Source organism: Desmodus rotundus, chromosome 3 (assembly GCF_022682495.2).
Source record: "Desmodus rotundus isolate HL8 chromosome 3, HLdesRot8A.1, whole genome shotgun sequence".
Taxonomy (NCBI): Eukaryota; Metazoa; Chordata; class Mammalia; order Chiroptera; family Phyllostomidae; genus Desmodus; species Desmodus rotundus.
Genome location: NC_071389.1, coordinates 116359208 through 116381470, shown reverse-complemented (window position 1 = coordinate 116381470; position 22263 = coordinate 116359208). Strand labels below are relative to the sequence as shown.

At 43.4% G+C, this 22263-nt stretch overlaps 1 protein-coding gene across 3 annotated transcripts in view; it reads right to left on the bottom strand.

The window, feature by feature from the left end:
- Positions 1 to 22263, bottom strand: part of KCNA6 (potassium voltage-gated channel subfamily A member 6) — a 36764-nt gene that overhangs the window by 4344 nt on the left and 10157 nt on the right. Inside the window, exon 2 of one of the 3 annotated variants that reach the window (XM_053920992.2) lies at positions 12373 to 12815. The exons of the other annotated variants lie outside the window; for them this stretch is intronic. The gene's annotated coding sequence lies outside the window, so the exon portion shown is untranslated. The remainder of the gene's footprint in view (positions 1 to 12372; positions 12816 to 22263) is intronic. 3 annotated transcript variants of the gene reach the window in all.

The window sequence follows — 22263 nt, the reverse complement described above, 5'->3', positions numbered from 1 at the left end:
ACCACGTGCAGTCCACAACCAAGGCCTGAAGCTCCTACCTCTTCCATGGCTCTCAAATCCAACCACCTCTTTCTATCTCCATCACTACTACCCTAGTGCCATCTTTCACCTGGAGGTTGGGAAAGTGTTCTCACTGGGTCCATCTACATCTATTCAGTGCATCCAACCCATTATACCATGGCCAGGTATTTTAAACACATATCTGATCATACTGCTGCACTGCCACCCATTTCAACATGCCCGTGGTACCCATTGCTCCTAGGCTGAAGATGAAACACTTAACCCATCCACCTTGTTCCATGCCTGCCCGTTCCCTTGTCACCCCAGTCTCACACCATGTTTCCCCACCACAGGGCCTTTGGACATGCTGTCCCCTCTGCCTGCAATACTGTTTCTAGAACCTTTCCCTATTTATCTCCTGCTCATTGTTCAAATATCAGCTAAAGAGCTATTAGGTCAAGCCCCCTGTTTTAGGTTGTGATAGCACAGGTATGTGGATGTCTATACTTTATAACACTTGCCACAGTTGCAATTTTACATTTGAGCTTATTGGTTTAACATCTGCCTCCAGCTCCTCCATCAATACTAACATACCCACCCCCATATGTAATCATAAATTCCATTAAAGGAGGAAATCATGTCTATCATTATATCCTAATTGCTCATACAAAATAAAAGCTCAATAAATACATATTGAATAATTTGTTGAAACATTACCTTTTCCTACTGCAATAATCAATATGTACTGCTCGGGTATGAATAATAATTATTCATCTGTCTCCTCTCTACCCTCAAACTGTAGGACTGGGAGACTGCGTGCTTTTTCTTTAAAGCCCTGCCACTCACCTGTCTCTGTACTTTCAGTTCCCATCTTCAAACGTAATTTCTGGAAACGTATATTGACATAAAAAGCATAAAGCATTTATGTGCTGTATGGGGTTTCTATCCTGGAGAGCTAACATATAATATCATTCCTTACACTTTTCCTTTTAAACATAATCATTCACAATATATCTCCTGCACTTCACATATGATCTTCAACTATGTAATCTTCCTTTGTACGTCGGCATGGGCTCAACAGCTGAATTCCAGCGCCCAACTGATTGAAGCTGAAGATTCGGCCTATAGGCGAACCTGAGGACTTTTATCTTGGGTCGATGCTATGAAGTTTACCCCTATACTCTGTGCTGGAGATTTTCTGTTTTCCCTCATTTTTATAAAATAGGGGCAAAAAAGAAGCAATGTATTGCACACGCATTAATATGCAGAAGAGATGGTGGCACGGACTGCCTGACAGGGCCACCAGGAGCATTTGTCGGCTAAAGAGCAAAATTCCAAATCCAGCACAAGCTAGGGGACCAGGGGTCCTAAATGGGAGCAGCCACAGCTGGACAGCACTCATTCACACTCCCTGTGCAATTAGGCACTGCCTGATAATCCAGTGCTGATTCAGCCCTTTGCTGGTGAGTCAAATTTCAATTCATCCAGTTTTATTTCTACTTTTTCCGAATTGTGTGATGAACCAAATATTCTTAAAGTTTGTTCTAAAAACAAACTATCAAATTGTCTTCCTTTACATTAACTCCCCTCGGACACAAGCTAAAATAGGCATGAGAGTCTTAATTTTTTTATGTCTGTGATATAATACAATTATACAACTAAACCTGAGAATTTTCATGCATGTATTTGAAAATACTCCTTCCCTTGCCCCCCCAAATCAGGTTCTGGCAATAGCTGTGAGCAGTCACATCTTCAAATGGGTTGCAGTCCCCAGAGCTGGGACCAGGCCACCTCAGCAGGGGAAAGCTAGGACCACAACCTGGACGACCCTCCCTCCTGCTGGACCCATTGTGAATCACTGACCATCTCAGTCTCGTGTCTACAGTAGCTGCTCTTACTACTGTTTCAAAGACAGGCTCAATAGCTGTTCCACAACCATGCTTGCCTTTTCTATGAGGGATGTGGAGTTTAGCATTTCTTGAAACCTTGAGCTTGATAAAATCTTGTTCCTCTGGGGTATGCCACCAAATCCCTGCGCATTCCCAGAGCGGTGGGGTAGAATGCAGCACCCTGAGGACTGCGGTTTACATGCAGGCACCCCCAGGAAAACTGTCAGGACATTCTCAAGGCTTCGAGTCCACCACTACCCCCCCTTTTTTTTTACAGTTTTATTGATGTTTAATTGACATACAGCACTATATAACTTTAAGGTTGGATTACATATATTGAGAAGTGATCACCACATAAGTTTAGTTAACTTATCCATCATCTCACGTAAGTACAAGAGAAAAAAATGTCTTCTTCCTTGTGATGAGAACTGTTAGGATCTACTCTCTTAACAACTTTCAAATACACCACGTGGCAATGTTAACTATAGTCATCATGTTGTGTATTACATCTCCAGTACTGATTTGTTTTAGAACTAGACGTTTGTACCTTCACCCAACCCCCCTACCCTGCCTCTGGTAACCACAGATCTGATCTCTATTTCTATGAGTTTGGTGTTTTTTATTTTGTTTTTTATTAAGATTCACATATAAGTGAGATCATACAGTACTTGTCTTTCTCTGTCTGACGTATCTCACTCAGCACGAGGTCCTCAAGGTCCACCCCTGCTGTCACACATGGCAAGATTTCCATCTTTTTATAGCCAGCTAATACTCTACCATTATCTTTAAGAGCAAATGTGCATTATAATTGCCAATGAAATGAAAATTAAATAAGATACTATTTGATGCCCATCAAATTGACACATAATTTCTCCACAACTAGAATATTCAGAGCTGGTTGGGTCCCATAAACACCCTCATTCAGTGCTGGTGATTTTTTCTGTTTGCCTCTCAATTTCTATAGCCACCCATTATCATTTTTCAAGATGGAAATACTTTCTTTCTGTCCTAAAAGATATACTCTCATTGCAAACCATTCAGGCACTGCATAAAATGTCAAAAAAGAAGCAGAAAATTGCATATATCCCTTCAACCCATAAAATAACACATTGCTCTTGCAGTTGCACAGAGCTGGTCTCAGCCCACTTCCTTACTTGGTGCCTCGTTTGTTAACTGGAAATAATGGTTGAAGCTGCTTCACAGTGTGAGGACTTAATGTTTGTAGGCAGCACAGAGTTTAGTAACTGCTAGTAATTACTATTACTGATACGCTTCCAGTCTTTTTATGCATCTATATGTCAATGTTCATTTTTTATGTTCCCTCAATCTTTTGTGACTTTTGTGTATTGAAAAGATTATTTAGAAAACCCACTGCTTGATAAATAAATAAATAAATAAATAATTTATTAATGTTAGAAACTTTAAATTGAGTTCTCCCTGGTTTTGAGTTCAACTGACAAGTTTTATGACTCTATTCATAAGCAGAGGTTGCCTATTTTTTTTTTCAAGAGCCTGAACTCTTCAGAGTCTTTGAAAGCAACAAGGACAGAACTCCTTGAAGAGTGTGTGTTATGGGTTGAATGTTTGTGGCCCCCAAATTCATATGCTGAAGCCCTAACCCCCAGTGTGGCTATATTTGGAGATGGGGCCTCTAAGGACATAATGAAGCTTAAATGAAGTCATCGAGTGAGGCTGATCCCATAGGACTGGTGTCCTTATAAAAGAGAGAGAGACACTGGAGCTTGCACACAGGAAAGGTCATGTGAGGGCACAGCAGGTAGGTCAGCAGTAAGAAAAGAACAGGAACCCAAACACTGCTAGATGGGTAACATCCTGGGGATGGCCAGAGTCTGGATGGTTGACCACTGGGTATATAAAGGTGGCCCACCTGAGGCTCGGGCTCCCAGCCCAGCGGTGAAGCTGCAGAGCCACTTCTGGGCTTGTGGACTGAGATTTACCCAGTCTTACAGTTGCCAGATTTAGCAAATAAAAGTCCAAGATCTGCAGCTAACTTTCAGTTTCAGATGATTTTGCAATATTTGAGACATTCTTATACAAAAAAAAATCACTGTTTTCTGAAATTCAAATTAACTCTATTTTATCTGGCCATCCTACCCAGTACAGGAGCAACCTTCTGAAATGCATTTTAATAATGCATGTCGAAACATTTAAGCCATACACAATTGTTCTTACAGCAATTCCACTTTCAGGAATTTAATCTCAAAAATTATTAGATAATGGACAAGGATGTACAGGTAGGGATATTGTGAGTGTATTGCTTGTTAATGAAAGGGTGATTAAATAGTTATGATATTTTTGTTCAAATGTATGTAGCCTTAAAATTATATTTTTAAAATCTATATTCAATATGAAAAGATGTTTAGAATGTAACATTAAATTGTAAAAAGGTAATAAAGTAATTTTAAGTTTGATTTTATTTTTAACTAAGGATTTTATATGTATAACTCACACACACACACACACACACACACAGTATCTGGATAATTATACCAACATCTTGACAGGAGTTACCTCTTGGTTGTGGGGTTATTGGTGACTTTGGCTTTTCTCTATATACCTTTATGCGTATATTATTTTAATAATCAGAATAAAGTAATAATGTTACTACAATTTTGAAAGTAAAAGTACTAGTAGCTTACCAAAAATAATTATGCAGAAACATTCTTTGATATTTGTATGATCTTAAATCTGAAGCAGCAAGTCCAAGTACAGATCTAGGAATCCTCACCTACAGCTGTGGACATGTTCCTCCTCCTATTTTGGTGTTGGTTTATTTAAGCTATGACATCTTTTTCTCACCTAGGCCACATTTGCTATTTTTGTTTATTTGTGTTTTGGGAGGAGGCGTTTTCTTTATTCTTTTTTGGCTACCAAATATCCATTTTATCCCTTCTTTTTGTTACAGAGCACCAGTTTGCCTCTGCAGAAGTTATCTCCACACCCTATGCCCCGCCCATGTGCTTTGAGTAAAACTCATTCCAACCTTGCCTCCAGGGGTGTACATGTACCCCAGATATGTCCACTGAAAGTGAACCATTCTCCTGGCCTAGTAATCTGCCCAGATAAGAGGGTGAGGTGGAATTCTGACTGATGAAAATCAGATTATGAATTTTATTGGCTTAACAGAAGCACTCTTTTTATTGGATCAGAACCTGACAAGATATATGTCTGGAATTACTAGCCATCTTACCATCATCTGCAACTAACACACACAGCAGAATTGCATTAATAGAGATGAAAAATTATACCTCCTGGATCACACTGTACCTGAAGCTCATATTATTTTATTTGAGGAATTTCATTATTTTTAAGCAACATAGTATGGACCTTTGATTTATCATGAATTCTCCAGAAAAGGCTGTAGTTAATTTAATTGATGTGAGAATAAAATTAATTGATTCCACTAGCACTAGGTGGAAACACTACTTACAGGTATGGGTAGAATTTCATGAGGGAAAATACCCGAAGAAGTAGGGTTGTCAAGCATGCTGCATATGCAAGACAGGGCCTATATTTAATGATTTTGCCTCACACCCTAAATGTCCTGTATTCCTTTCTCTTCAATAAATTACAAAAATTCAGCATTTAGAGCTATATATCAAATTAATCCAGGCATTTGCTAAATTTGGTGACCCTACCAAGCAGTCATTTAACTCCTGCAACCTTCCATGCTTCAGCCTGCTCTATAGATCTCTGCCAACTGAAACCCAAATTTAGATAAAGTTATATGACTTGATAAATTTCTCTTTTTGATTAAGTTATTTTAAACCAGATTTTTAGTCTCTTATAACCAAAAGAAAGCTTACTGGGCCCAATTAATTATAGAACCACTGACAACTAAGCTCTATAGTCTAATTATAATAATAACTACATTGTATTAATCACTCACTGTGTTTAAGACATTTTAAATACATTATCTTATCAACAAAGCCACTCATCCTTTGAAATAGACATTATTTTCTCTATTTCACAGATGAGGAACCTGAGGCTCTATGAGTGTAAATAATTCACCCCAAATTATACAGCTAGATGGATAGAACCAGGATGCCAGCCTCCAGCCCATGTTCTTTCAAGGCACCATGCTATATCAAGACTAGACTTTAAATTCTGAACTCCGATCTCGCACTACAGCGGGAACTCTTACTGGGCTTGAGTTCACTACCAGTTGAGCTAAAATAACCACCAGAAAATCTAACTTCCCGCAAATAGCTCTGAATTCAAGCCAAGTATATAAAAAGTGCATAAATGGAGCTTCAGTTTAAAGTGGGTGAAGGAAGTCACCTTAGCACTAACATTTTCTCCAATTTCCAAGCAAGGATCAAGATCCAAAAGCAAGTACTTGGCTCACTCGAGTCATGTCAAATGCCCATCAGCATTGCGCAGTCTCAAAGCACTAATTAAAGTTGACTCCATTGTTGAAGTTAACTGAATAACTTCAAATGTTTCACTGTACGTGAACACTGGCTAAGTCTGTATGAGCTGGACATGAACTATGTACACATGCAGACCTGAGACCAAGAGATCACTACATTTCTAACAAGCCATTCCTGTTTCTTATACATGTACAAAAACATATGAGTAAGATGATTCACGCACATTTACCTGTGACATGGCATTGTGCGTGCAATCATCTCGTGTTTGTTGTTTCTCACAGTGACCCAACACCCCCTCAAGAATCTCAGGGACAGCAGGTAGGTGATTAGCTCTGTTCAAGTTCAGGCATCAGCAACTAGCAAACACATACGATCCAGTTTCTCACTTTCCTGAGGTGACCGAGTCCTTCGGGCCATCACATCACAGTTGATTTAGGCTGCGCTTGAAAAGCAATCAGAGGTCAAGGAAAGCACTCTTGCCATCCTCCATTTCTGCTCTCCAGCAATGGCACCCACAGTCCTCCTTCACGCCCTAGGATGTGGATGGCACAGTGCTACTGCTTCCCCTGAAGGGCAGCAAAGGTGGGATCAGGGGCTCTCGTAGAAGCCTGGCAACCCAAGCTTTTCAGTTTGTTTCTGAACAAACCTATTCGTCAAACATCTCTCCTTGACGATTTCCTGGCAGCCCTGAATATTTTATGGAGGAAGTCCCAGGAACATAAGAGACGTTGTTCCTTACCCCCCAGCCCAGCAGGCTGAGTAAGGGCTTCAGCCTCCTAGGGAGGGTCAAGAGGAGACTGGTGTGGCCAAAGGAAATGGAATTTGTGACACTATGTCCCCAAGGTCAATAGGATGATGACAACCACCCCCCCTCACCTCCACTCCACACCTTCCTAGTGTGCATGCCTGCTTTTCATGGTTGAGAGAACAGTTTATGCAGCCTGGCGCAGCAACACCCCAACACAAAGGTTATTTTCAAACCCACCTCTGAACTGCAGGACCCATGCTCAGCCCATCCATCCATGAGCTCCTACCAGATGCTCAATAAATGACTGTAACTTCTTCCACCTGGATTCCTGCAAGAGCTTTCCGCCAGTGGCCCAGCAAGGGTGGCATGTTGAGAGATCTGCACCCATGCAGGCAATGAAGAGATGCGTTGTCCACAGATGATTTAAAAACAATAATAAAACTGGCCAAAAGTCAGATTGCTTTTCCCCCCACACATTCCAGCCATTATAAACAATGTCAGTGATAAAGTATTCCTCCAGCCTAGGGTGAACCTCCTCTCCCACCACTGGCGATGCCAGCCCTGTTCCCCTAGGCCCCCACCACTCCTGTCCTCACTTCAGCCAGAGGGATCACTCCAAAATGGGACCTGGGCATGGGATGCCTCTGACTGAAAATTCTTGCTTTCTCCCACAGCCTTCAGAATGAATACAATTTAGCAGCTTCACAGTTCTTCCCAATGTGGGTCCAAGTGATTTTTTCAGCCTCCCCTGCATCCTTTTTCTCTGCCGATGTGTCCAAAGGTCCCAACTCCTTGAACACATCATCCCATTTTCAAGCCTCTGGGCTTTGTTCAAGACATTCTTCCATTAAGAATTTTCCTTTTAATCTTGAAAATTCCAATTCATCTTGCAAGGCATGGCTGATGTGTCAGCTTCTCTGGAAAACCTTCCTGACTTCTTCCAGCCTGGAAAGAATTCATTTCTCTTCCACCCTTACCTGGAGCCCAGCTACATACCTCCACTATCACGCACTACAGATCCCAACCTCTCTGCTTCCCTTGGCTACAGTTGACTCTTCAACAGTGCAGGGGTTAGGGGCACCCCCCAGTCAAAAATCTACATGTAACTTTTGACTCCCCACAAACTTATGTATAGTCCCTTGGTATACATGGGAGATTGGTTCTAGGACCCCTACAGCTAATAAAATTTATAGATGCGCAAGTCCCTTATTAAAATGCTTGTATAACAATGCATACAGTTGGCCCTCCACATCCACAGATTCCCTACAGCAGACTGAAAACTTTGAGGGGGAAGCCAAGGGAATCCCAGAGAATCCTCTGAGTCCCAGCATCATGGCTGAGCAGGCTGATTGTAAAACTGGTTCAAACTCCCCAACCTGCCTTTGCAATGTGACTTTATCTCCTCCCACCAAGAGGCAGAGTTTATTTCCCCATTACTTGATTCTGGGCTGGCCTAGTGATTGTTTCTGCCAATAAATAGTATGCAGCAGAAGTGGCTGTACTAGGTACAGATCTTGGTCTCAAGTGGCTTTGATGTTTCAGCTTTCTCTTGGGAACCTGCATCCACCATGAGAAAAAGTCCAGGCCACCTGCTAGAGGAACAGGAAAGATGCTCAGGAGAACTAAGGCCCCCTGGCCAACAGCCAGCCAAGCCCAAGAAGCAGTAACACCTGATCAACCCAGACTGACCACAGAGGCACGAGGAAGTGCAGGTCGGGCGAGACCAGAAGAGCTACCCAGCTGAGCCCAGCCTATATTGCTGACCTGCTGAATTGCAACCTAGAACATAATGGTTGCTGTGTCAAATCCCTAAGCTTTGAAGTGGTTAGTTACATAGCTAACTGGTTTACCAATCCAGGAGCTGTTTCTCCTCAAGGACTCCAAGTTATATGACAAAATAAGTGTTCTTTTGTTTTTGTTTTTGTTTTTAAATGCCACTGTGGGATAGAGCCAATAGTTCCCGGCTGAGGAATGCTGCTGAGGAATGAAAAGATGTGGCAGAGCCCCTGCCTTCAAGGAAATGACAGTCCAACTGGACTTTAAACACACTTTTCAACTAAGTGAGGTGAGGGTTGGTGGTTTGGGTATCCGTAGAAAGAACGAGAGTCTGAAAAGGTGTACAGATACAAGGTTACCTCCACTACACACAGAGTGAGTGGGCCGGTCCATGTGAAGGCCTCAGAAAGAAAGTTGGGTATGAGCTCTGTGGTCTTTGAGGGAGGTTTAGGACTTAGAGAGATGAGGGTAAAGGGGGAGGTGGAAAGAGGCAGGATCCTATCTGGGAAAGATGGGCATGCCATAGGGATTCGTTGTGGGATGAGGTAAATGGCTAGGAATGGAGCTCAGATGTGGTGATTTAGCACAGGAAGAACACACAAGCTTTCTCAGTGCAGGCCCCCCAAATGTTCATTCTTTGAGGTCACAAGGTTCTGGTAGGGAGGTACAGCCAGTGTCCTCCATAGCCACTCAAAAGAGTTTCAAAAGGCACATTTTATCGGGGTCATCCTATGACCCCAGAAGTGACCAGACTGGAAGAACCCCTTTCAACTGTGCCCCTGGATCCTTTACTATCTCTTACGCAGTGGGGTTCTGGCAGCTGGGGATGGGAGGCAAAATGTAGGCCTCTAATAAAGGTTGGATCTCAGGCTGAGCTAATTTCACAGGGCTACAGAGAAAGTAATAGAGAGGTGCCTCTTTCGTTTAAATTGCCAGCATCAGCCACACTTCTCTTCACACCGGAGTTGTCTGAGCCTGAGAGGTGTGATCATGGGCTAGCAGGGTGACCCTGGGCACTGTGCAGGGTCATCCACTTGGGGCCTGAAGAAGAAGTAAAAGGAAGCCCACTCTTCTTTGATCCCAGCTGCAAACACGGAGGCACTAAACAATTCCCAAGCCAAACCAGCTTCAGAATTAGAGCGCAGAGGAGAAAACTATTATTTATTTTGGCCAAGAAACCTTTCTTTTATTGAGCAATGATTATGTGCTAAGCATACCTATCCTTATTAGAAAACTCTCACAACATTTCTTTGAGATGAGCATGATGATCCGCGTTTTACAGTTAAGGAGCACCAGGCCCCAGGAGAGTGAAGAAGGTGCCCGAGGTCTCAACGCTAGTGAGTGGGAGAGGGTTTGAGTCTAGGCCAGTCTGATGCTGAAGTCTGTGCTCTCCCCACAAAGCCCTACACAGTGCCTGGCTACTGTGATTTTTCTCCAAGTCTGAGCTGAATGAGAGCTTGTACAGGAGATTATCTGTAGAGGTGTCCCATCTTAGCCAAGAGAATGAGTTAACACTTTACACTTCAGGACCAGCTCTGTTATAAAGTAGCCATGAGCCAATCAAGTGAACTCTTGGGACCTCAATGATTATTTTTCATTCATAAAATGAGAAAGCAAAGCTGAGTGATAGGTCAGAACACTTCGAGCTCCCATGGCTAGGAGGTTTTCCATCTCTTCCATAGAGAAACTAGCCCAGACTGAACCAGAACCTTGTGTCCCAAGTTAAGGCTCCTAGGAAAGAGGCTCATTTGCCTCAGTTTCAACCCTCCTCTAATCCACCAAGTCAGGGGACAGGGTCAACAGTACCAACTCAGCCCCTGGAGACTCAGCCTTGGGGGGTGACAAGGCAGTGACTGTGAAGGGCTCTTGGACCTTTTGATAGCCATTCTATCTGACGCTATCCAAACAGATGGTAAAGATCCACCGAGCCAGCCATTCTGGGCCATGGAAAACTAAGCCATTGCTTCCTTTGCTCTGGGAAAAGAGAGCTTGTCGGTCCCAACGCCGTCTCCCCTCCTTTCAAATCCTCTCACTTGGCAGAAAAGCTGCCAGCAGATAAGGTGTTTTTCCTGAAAGTCAGTGCTGGGAGTGCGGGGGTCAAAGCACTGAGGACATTGATTGATCCTCCACACTGACCCACCAAATCAATTAACAGCCCATGGTGGGCAGGCCCTGGGAGTGGGAAAAGAATGATACTGCTGCAGGAATCTGCTAGGTGGGTGGCTCCAACTCAGTTGGAAGGCTGCTGAATGGGTCGATAAAGGGAAGAGAGGGGTGTCAGCATCTGGACTCTCCCCTCCTGGTCCAGCTCTGCTGCCTGCATTGCCTGTAAGGCAAAACCCCGCCTCCTCCGTTCCTCCTCCCAGCCTCCCAGGGAGAGAGGCTGCAGGATTCTGACACAGAAAGTCTGCAGTTGCTGGGAGCCTCTCCAGGACTCGGCCTGTGTGAGAGAAAAGGTTTGAACAAGGAGAGGAAGAGTAAAGAGAAACAGAGTCATTGGTTTGAGACAGGAGAGAGTTTGAGCCAATAGCTGGTTGCTGGTGAAGGGGTACATGCAGTGACCTGTTATGTTTTCCTTTCCCTGGTCTGCCTTGTTTAGCTCAAATCTATTCCAGATGTCCAGACTGGGACTCAGCACTGCAGGGGCCTCCAGCCCTCAGAGCGGCTCACAGGATCAACTCAGGTGGGCTTTAAGACTATTCGGGGGCAGGGTGGGCAGGGGAGTGGGTGCAGGGGAGAGCAGATTTGGTGGTAAAGATGGGAGTTCATCGGCATGGGAGGTGACAGTTGAGGAGACTGAACTTAGCCCTGGACAGCTGCTGTTAGGGACAACCTTCCTTGCTCCTGCAGTGGGCTGTGCTTTCTGCAGAGGACAAGCAATGGAGAGCTAGATCAAGGGCTGAAGGTCAGATGGTTGTGGGTGTCATGCACTGCCCAGGTCCCCAAGCCTTCTGTCCCTCAGTGCCATTATCTGACTGCTAAGTGGGATGGAGTCTGGGAGAAAACCTAACTGTGCTTTTCACAAGGGGCTTTCTGCAGCAGAAGGGATATGGGTGGAATAAAAAGAAAGGGCCTCCTGAGCATCAGCACTAGGAGAGGCAGCTGAGGGAAGCTAAGATGATTTCATCCTGGAAGACCTTCAGTGGGTGGGAAGCTGCTCTTTTCCAAAGGGCCTGGCAGGACTGGCCTGGACTGGGCAGAAAGCAGCTGCTGGGACTGAGGGAGGAGCTGTGCAACCTTAGGCGACACAGTCAACCTCCCTGGGCTGAAGGCAATCATCATAATGCCTGCCCTGCTGACCTTAGTGGATTGTTATGGTGTTCAACTGTGAAAGAGATTTGAAAAATGTGAAGTGCACTTACATGTAAATGTGTCTAATTATCATTGTTAGAATCTCTTAGACTAGCGGTTCCCAATTCCTGCTGCACACTCAAATCTCTTTGAGAAGCTTTTATGTTAATGCTACACCTGGACCCCACCCTAAATGAATTATTCAAATTGGAGGAGAAGCAAGAAAAGACAGCAGAGGGGGCAGGAAGTGGTACATAAAAAAAGGTAAAAAAACCTTTTCAGGTGATTCTGATGCCCTGCGAAGGTTCAGATCCACTGCCCACTCTTCCCCAAACTTCCTAAAGATAATCACTTGGAGCGCATTTTTAAAAAGCAGGTTTTTGGTTTTTCTCAGACCTACTGATGCAGAATTTCAAGGACGCCTGGCAATCTCTATATTGAGCAAGCAATAGAAAGAGCGTGGACATGTCATTCCAGGGGCGAGTCTGTCGATGCTCTCCTTCCCTGCAGGATGAGTCCTCGTACCCAGCAATACTCCTCACCCAGGGCAGAGCAGCTCGAGGGCTGGAGGTGGGGAGTCCTCCTTAGATAATACATATAGACATGTGCTTCCAGGACCGGGTTGCACTAGATGGCCACATCCAATCCCATGCCTGTTCCACTGGGTGACAGTCCAATTATAGAATGGCAGATTTCCCAGCCAAAGATCCTGAGGACCTTAAGATAAAAAAGAAACCATGATGAGCGATCTATAACTAATAGAACAGGTCACCAGTGTTTTATTGTTTTGTCCATGATTGTCCAGGCTTTCCTGCTTCATACTCTCCCTGTTGACTCTGTCGAATTCATACGATTGTATAAACGCACACACCCACCCACCACAGACCCCAACCTCAGCAAACACACGAATGGGGGCATGAAGAGGATTACAGGAGCCGGTGAACTCATACCAGGCAAGTGTGTTACTTGGAAACATCATTGGTATAGAACTGAAGAATGCAGATTGTTAGGACCAAAAGTGACCCTGGGGATCACGTTTGATTTCATTCTTTCCTCTCAAGGGGTGGTATTAACACAGCAGTGAAGAGCAGGGATTCTGGAACCAGCCTGCCTGGCTTGAAATCCTACCACCCTACTCACTGGCTATGTGGCTTGGGAAAAGCTACTTCTGTGAAATGGAAATATTGCCAGGGCTACTAGGAACATTATATGAATTAGTGCATGTAAAGCTCTTAGTAAGGTGCCTGGCACATACATGCTGAGAAGTGATTGTTGCCCTTAATTATTGTAGGTTCTATTGTTATATTATTGTACATGAGAAAGCTGAGGTCTAGATAATTTGCTCAAATTGTTTATATTTCTTGACACTAGTAGGAATACAACCTGAGGAAATAGTCACAAATGTGAACATGTATCTATGCTAGCAACAGTCACTGTAGCATCATTTAGGAGAATAAACTGAATGTCCAATAATGGGGGTGAGTTATCAAAATAATGGCCCTTCTATAGGATGATTATATAATAATTGCATGAGAAAGTTAGAGACATAATATAAAGCTTTTAAAATAAAACCCAATATGATCTCTAAACAGATATAGATACAAACTAAGGCAGAGCTATTCTAGAAGACAATTCAATAAAATACCAACAGTGAACGTCTCTGATTGGGGGGATTGGAGACTTTTATTTTCTTCCTTATACATTTTGGAAGTGGACTAGTTTTTTATAATGCACAGATATGACTTGTAAAGTCAGAAAATAAGCCACGGCTGGTGTGGCTCAGTGGATTGAGCACCAGCCTACGAACAGCAAGGTTGTCAGATCAATTCCTGGTCAGGGCATATGACTGAGTTGTGGGTTCAGCACTAATTGGGAGTGTGCGAGAGGCAAATGACCAGTTTCTCTCCCTCTCTTTCTCCCTCCCAACCCCTCTCTCTATAAAATAATTTTTTTTAACTTCAAAAAAGTTAAAGTCAGAAAATAAAATGTTTCAAGCAGTTTGCTCTAGGTGGCACACCGCATTGGGAGCCCACAGAGGCTCTGCGCCCCTATCCAGGGTTCGGCTGCTGCAGCAGCCTGTGCGGGCAGGAGGAAGGGCAGCTAAATGGATGAGGATAACGACGGAACACCAAGAAGTACTCGGACCTGGTGCAGATGGGCAGGACTGGGACCTGGCTCAGAGGGGACCCTAGTCTGGATGTGCATGCCAGCTCCCAGGGCTGAAATGGAAGCCGAGCTAGTTGCTTTCTATCCAGCTAAGACCATCCTGTCCAGGGCTGCTGTGTGTCACAGTGGGCACTCGACTCACCTCCTGCCCTGGGGAAGAAGGGGGTGGTGGTGTCACTTCCCCTTCCCAGAAATGGAAAGAGCAAGCTTCTACTCTGTCTGAGGATACCAAAGCACTGTCCCACTGTTTTTCCTTTGTCTTTATAACAGACTTTCTTGCAAGGAGGGAGCCAGAGACCTAGTGATTGCTGGTTAGCACCCCTACTGGTCTGCATTCTCCTGCTTCTCTTTAATATAGAAGTGCCTTTCCTTTCTGTGCCCCACATTTTTCCAACCATGATGCCAAGGTGCTGACACAGCCAAAACCAAGGAATGTTTATTTTGCAACTTTAAAGTAAAAAAAGATCTGGAATCACTTAATAACTAAGATAGACCTCATCAAAGAAAAAAAGGAAGGCAGGCAAGAAGGAAGAAAGGAGGAAAAGTAAGAGAAAAGCAAAGAAAATAAATTTATTGTACTTGGTATTATATTAAAAATTACCACACCCCTTTCAAAACAGTGGTATACACTGCCCCATATATTTTTAAGTGTTACGTTCTGATCTTTGTCTTAAAAATAAGAGGAGGGAGTAGATGAATTCTGAAATTCAGTGATTCTATATAAAGTTGAAATTTTAGTAATTCCAACTCTCTTTTTAAAAGACCATTCTGTAGCAAAAGCCAAGCAATCAAGTTTGCCAAGTTATCCAGGGAACCAGATGTACATTTAATAAATAAGCTGAGCGTCCATCGAATATTCGAGCAAAAAGTCAAAAATAGTCTGATCCAACAATCTCACTATACAGATAAAGACACTGAGCCAGAGAATCACACTAAAAGCTAACATTGCTGAGTGCCAGGCAGGAATTTTTCTGAGAGTCACACAGTAGGTTAACGATTGACCCAGAATTAGATGCTATTGCCACCTTCCCCATAGTCCACTTATTCTGACTTTTAGTGGATTTCATGATGAAAGAAGCAATTGGATGTCAGAAACCCCTCCTCAGCCCAAGATGTCCAGAAAAGGAGCGGGTACAAAGGCAACAACAGCTCAAGAATAGCTACGTCCTCTCTCCTTTGACCTCTGAGCACAGAAGGGAAACCATGCAAGAAAGGACTGAGTCCTGGGCCAGGTGGTAGATGCGGAGACAAGATCATCACATCCTCCATGGGGACAGCAGAGAAGAGTCAAGGTAAGAGCCATTTGGTAGTACAAAGAGCACATAGCACACAGAACTTCCCAAAGGCCTTAAATCCCAGCACTGGAGGGACCAGGCCCACCTGGGAGGCACCAGTGCCTGAAGTGTACTGGGGGAGAGAGTGTGTCACTCTTGAAAACAGTATGTTGGAAAAGGAGAACACAGATAGGAAAACCTGGTTACATATAGATCACTGCTACTATTTCTTTGTATTTGGCTCAGATTGTGAATAAGACTTTATAAATATGGTAATTAGTAAAGATATGCTTGAATGTTTTTATTAAAAGGTCCGCTTTAGCTAGAAAAGTACTTGTGAATAGAAACACATGCTATCATCTTTGATTTGGTTAACAGCATGCGTGGAAATTAGACTGTTTCACCATCAGGCAACACTACACGGAAGTTTTCTTTCTGGAGAAGTATCTCTGAAATGAGGACATTTGCTAGCAACGTTAGAACAAAAACTCTAAATCTAACAAATAAGACCCATTCTTACAGTTATTTTTCCCAAAGACTTCTATTTAAGAAGGCTTTGAAGGGCAACAGGGAGAGAATGTCTTCTTTTACATTACCCAGAGATTTATTGAAATTCTGATTCTATATGTCTCTGTACAGCTCAAGAAGGGGGATGAAAAACCACAAGAATGGTCCATTTGAAAAAACGTTTTTTAAGGGCTCAGGTTCCATGACTCAAATCCATCTCAAGGAGTTTCAGATCTCTTTGAATTTCTCAAAATATATTTCTTAGATTATAGTTTTTGTGAGATGTGAATAAAAGTTACCCTCAAAAGGGGGTAGAGACTCTCCGAGGTAAAAACAGCTCAAACAACAGTTGGTTAAAGGAATGAAATAGGTTTATTTGCTGCAGGACTTCTTGGTGCCTTTAATCTTACGTTGACAGACCTTGCGTATCTCCAAGAGGCAGCGCTTCTGAAATATAGTGCCTGGGGATTCTTCTTCTGTGGGCGTGCCGCGGAGGACTAGTGCTGTGTGGGACTAGCAGGCTGCATCAGAGACACTCTGGCATAAAGAACTGTGCTAGGTAATATGGGAAGTTGAGCACCCACATCAGTCGACGACAAAGTAGGAGGAAGGAAACTTAAAGTGCGGCAGATGTGTCACCGAGACAGGAAGAAAACATCTGACAACAAAGGTTGTGAAGCTCAAACACAAACAGATTGAAGGAACCTCAGTTATGATTCTCTCTCTCTGGGGATGTTTCAGAATAAGCCTGTGATAATTAGGAACATTTTCTAATGGGGTTGGGGCAGAGTAATGGATTCTGTGACTTTCAGAAGCTCCTTCCAGCTCAATTGTACGATCTCATTTTGTCTTATGCTCTACTTACACATCAGGAGCTGAACTCACGTTCCTTGTGAATTAAATGCATTCCTGAAATGTTGACTGTAAGTAAACACATTATCTGAAAACTAAGTCATATTTTCCACTGACTTGTATTATAATTGCCAAGAAGAACACCAACCCCAAACACATGACAAAAGGCACATTTATGAGCATGGTGGGCACTCAAGGAAGCGTCTACCTGGTCCATGGGCCCTGGTCCTTACAGCCCATCCTCTCACTCACAGCCATCCCAAAAGTCAGGCAGGTGAAGGGCTGAGCTACATATTCTTCCCACACTCTGTTATTCAACTCGCAATTAACTCGTAAGGGAGCTGAAAGTTCTTACTGCTCCCAGCGATTTTGGATGGATAAGTCACTTCATTGCTTATGTTCTTTTTAAAGGAGTTTGTCAGAATCCCTGGATATTCTCTTTTTCTGGCTGGTTATTTTTTTAGCCTGGAAGAAATTTTTAGTCTAAAAGGGTATCAAGCCCGTTTATGTGAGTCACCTTTGTTGAGGCCAGATATTTGATGGTTGAATAGCTGAATCATGCTCCGTTTTAGGTCAGGTAATACAAATCTATCAAGTGAGAGAAACTATTGCATACCTATTTCTCAAAAGGCTCTAATTCACAAAAGCTTTGAGTGGTTTCAACTGTTTTAAAGGTTGGGCAATTTTCAGGGGCTTTTGCCTCATTACCCCACTGAAGCAGGCAAAGAAGAAAGAGACCATGGAAATAATAACCCCCCTTTGCTGGGTACTTACTACATACCAGGCCCTGTGATACACCTGGTTAGCATTATCTCACTGAATTCCACCAGCCACCATGAAGAACGTTATAATAATGCCCTAATTTTACAAAGGAGAAAACCAAGGTCAGAGAGGATCAAAACATTCCCAGGGCCACACAGTACACAGCCAGTGGGTAGCAGCACTGTACGCTGACTCCTGGGTGGGCCCACATCACCCCTTACTCCACAGTTAAGAGACAAAGTACTCAGCCCATGCCTTCATTTTTTCATCCTGCCTCACCTGACGTGGCTCGGAATGATAGAAAGGCGATGCTGCACATTTGCAAATTCATCACTGGGTGTCAAAATGCAGTAAGAAAAAGAGAAAATGGTAATAGAGTTTCTTAGAGTTCCCACTTTTGAACATACATTTGGAAAAACATCCCCTAGTCCATCCAATGAATAAAAAAACCTTTCTTTCTCAAATCTGGTCAGCAATTCCCACTGTTTCTAATACCATGGCATTCTTTTTCCTTACATTGAGGGAAGGAATTAGGACTGTATGAAGTATGCCATAAACTAGTTTAAGTTCATTTCTCTTTTAAGTTTATTGTGAGTTTTTAAAAAGTTCCCTTTTATTAAAAACACCTCTGATAGGAAAGTGATTCTATTATTTTTATACACATACACACCCACTCACTCACTCATGTAAAAAACAACTTCTGAGAGGTGCACTTATTCAGAAAAGGGAGGCAGACAAGCATTGAGATACAAGGTCATGATGGATTTCCCGTAAGCCCAACCTGATTCACTCAATTTTCTGCACTCCTGGAAAGGGCAAATTGGGAAGGTGGCATTATGCAATTCTCTTGATTTTGGATTTTTAGAAGTCAAAGCTGTCCCCAGTGAGGGGGTGACCAGTGTGAAACCTACTTCTCTCTTGGAATCCTAAGGATTTTGAGTAGATTCTACCCAAAATGCTGTTGAGACTCCTGCCTTGAATTCTGGTCCTGAAATATTTTTAATGAAATTACAGGTAAAGCTAGGAAAAGAGGAGAGCTTTTCTTTTTTTTTTTTTTTCTCCTTTTAGTTGGTGCTTTATTGGTGCCTTGTTAAAGAAATATTTTGCTACCCTTTAGTCCGACTGTTTCTTCAACAGTTTCTCAAACTTGCTTTTTTTTTTGTTTTTGTATTTTTTAATTTATCTTTTATTTAAGTATCACTGTCATACAATCTTATATTAGTTTCAGGTGTACAATATAGTGATCTGACATTTTTATACTTGACAATGTGATCACCTCACTAATTCTAGTAACCATCTGCCCTGTGCAAACTTATTACAATATTATTGACTGCATCCCCTCCCCTTTTCACCCATCCCAACCCCCTCCCTTCTGGTACCCATCCCCTTGGTCTCTGTTTCTATGAGTCTGCTCTGTTTGTTTTGTTTTTTAGACTCCATATATAAGTGAAAGCATACAGTATTTGTCTATCTCTGTCTGACATTTCACTTGGCATAATACCCTCTAGATCCATCCATGTTGTTGCAAATGGCAAGATTTCGTTCTTTTTTGTTGCTGTATAATACTCCATTGCAAATACACCGCATCCTCTTTATCCGTTCATCTATCACTGGACAAGTAGGTTGCTTCTATATCTTGATAATTGTAAATAACACTGCAATAAACATAGGGATGCATATATCTTTTTGAGTTAGTGTTTTTGTTTTCTGTGGATAATTACCCAGAGATGGAATTGATGAGTCGTATGGCATATCTCTTTTTAGTTTTTTGAGGAATACCCATACTGTTTTTCGTAGGGGCTACACCAGTTTACAGACCCACCAACAGCACACAAGGAGAGCCCTTTTGAAGACAGCCTTTCCTATCTCTCTCCCAAGGCTTTCCTGTCAGACATGACTCCACCTTTACAGCCACTTGACTTTTGACTAATAACCTTCACAGATAGGAGAGTCCACCTGAGAGCTGAAACTGACTAGGAAGAATCTAGGAATAGAGGCAAGAAAAGATCTGGGATGACCACGGGGCTCATGATGTCGCACAGACACCCGAGGGATGCAGAGCCCATGGCCAACCGTTACTCGGGAAAGCCATGACCCCACCTGTGAATGCCTACTCTTGACTCTCGCCCATCCCACCAGGAGGAACAGAGTGATGTTTCACTCTCTGACATCACAGAAGTCGGAGGTCATCCTCAAATTGGAGGTATACAAATACCATAGTTTAATTTTTTCTTATTTTCATCATTTTACATGGAAATCCTTAATGGCGTCACACATCTTCCTGCCTTCTCCACTGGACAGAGAACATGAGTGAGCATGTGGTTGACGACTGTGAGCTCCCTGCTCTCCCAACGATCACACAATCCTGTCTCTGATCTGGAGTTGTGACTGTCTCCACCCCAGCCCACCAGCCCTCATTTCTGCTCTCACTATCCATTTCTAACAACCCCACCTACTTCAGCCCACGTAACGGTCCACTGTGACTCAGTACAATGAGATCACACAGGAAGGCATCCGAGAGCAGTCACATGTGCCCGTGTCCACAGAGTCACCAGACGAAGCAGGCTGGGCGAGTACCTCTAAACTTGGTACCCTTCTTTGATTTTCTAACCCGTTGTAGAAATGGACACAGAGGGAAGTGTTTCCCACCTACAGGAAAGACAATGCTGTGCACACCATGAGAATGACAGATGGCCAAGCTTCAGTGGACACTGGGCAAAAGACAGCCCAGCCCCATCGATGGTGGCAGCTTTACTCAGCTCCTGCTGGCGGATGTTGGAAAGTCAAAATGCAGGGAAAATGAGACCAGACCTCTAAGTTTTTCAAGAGAAACCAAAATCATGTACTGCGTATGAAATATTCCAATATTCAGTGTATGTTTTTCAAGCTTTATTGAAGTATAATTGTCATATTCTGTATTTGGTAATACTGTGTCATACTCAGCCCAGGAGTCACTCACTGATTTAGGACCTGTTGTTTGGAAGGAGTAACCTGCAGTTTCAGGGTAGGTGCTCTGTGACTGCTATTTGGAATTCTGCAGGCATGCAAAAGCGTGAACCAGAGGGTTGCAGATAAAATAAAATAAAGTAAAAAAGTAAAACAAAACAAAATAAATAAACAAAAACCAAACACAATTCCAGAAGAACAGAGGGCGACTACCAGGAAGAGAGTCTGGCTGGGTGTGGGTGAGGGCCTGGACTCCCGTGCGCACACGTGGGCAGATGGGACCCTTCCCCTGAGTGCAGAGAGCACTCCTGCAGGGCAGTGCTCTGCAGGGAACACGCTGTTTTCCCCTGCACGCCAGACTTTCTCTCTTTCCAGCGATGACAAAGTGCCTCAACGCAGCTGGGGAGCGCCTGTCTGATTTATGGCTCAGCTACCACGACTTCTGGAAACTTTGTTCTCCCTGTGATTTATAGAAGAGATCTGCAACCCAACAATAACTTCTCTTTTTCTACCAGGGCAACAAAGTGCAGGGAAGAGCCCAGCAGCTGGTTCTTTTTCCTGGGGCATCGGGAGTCAGCACTCGTGGGTAAGATGCTAACTTTCTTCCTTCCTATCTTCCTCTATAAAACAGAGAAGTCTCAAGTAACCTCTGCTTTCCTGATTTCCAATCTATGACAGTTCCCTGCATCCCAGTCACAACATTTAACAGAAAGAGTCAAGTCCTGAAAGGTTCAAGATCCTCTTACTCAGTGAGATTAGAGGCCCAGGGCATGGCTGCCCAGGTCAGAGCCTGTGCACCAGCTTCTCTTTGCAAAGTGCAATATACCTTTGGTATTGTCTAGAGTAACAATTATTAATCCTTTCTTAAAAACCCAGCAGCTGAATATCTGATTAAGGATTTCTCTAGCTTGGCCTGCTGCCTCTGTTCCCCGTAAAGTCAGGAGGGAGACAAAAATGAAATGCAAAAGCACGTAATTCCACTTCCTATGGACAGGTCAGATAAGGAGTTTGGTTGGGCAGGAAGTGAATAAAGTTGGTTTAAAAATGGTTAAATGATCCCTAGGTTTCCATTTTCCATGGAAAAATACACTGAAGTTAGAGTCAGAGAACAGGAGCCCTAGACTCAGCTGTGCCCCGACTGCCTGTGTGAGAGAGGGGCTAGTCATCCACCTCTGAGCTTCGGTTCCTCCTACGTGAGGGGTCACTTACCGCCCCTTGCAGCCCCCACATTCTGTTCATGTGACCCTTGATACTGCCCTTTGCAATGTGCTGGTACTCGCAGGAAGGGGTGACAGACTCCTCATCTACTTGGGTTGGAAACTAACTGTTGAAAAAATATTATCAGCATATCATTCTATTCTTACAAGTATATTCAGATTATTTCTATATGTTACATCACATCGTTAAGTGCAATTATTTAAAGAGATTCTGCTGTGAATCCTTTAGGCAAAGAGCCTTCTGGTAAAATAGCTACCTGTCCTGAGTCAATGTTTTTATGTCATATTTCATTTCAGCGTTCGTTTGAGAGAACAAAAGTGAAGCTGCAGGGACTGTGCCTTTCTCTGAGAGTGCAGAGGGCCATGGCCCCACCCCAGTGGCTATTCAGTGTCTGCAGGCCCCCTCAGCTGCCTGTCAGAGGGAAGAGCCTGCTCTTCTGA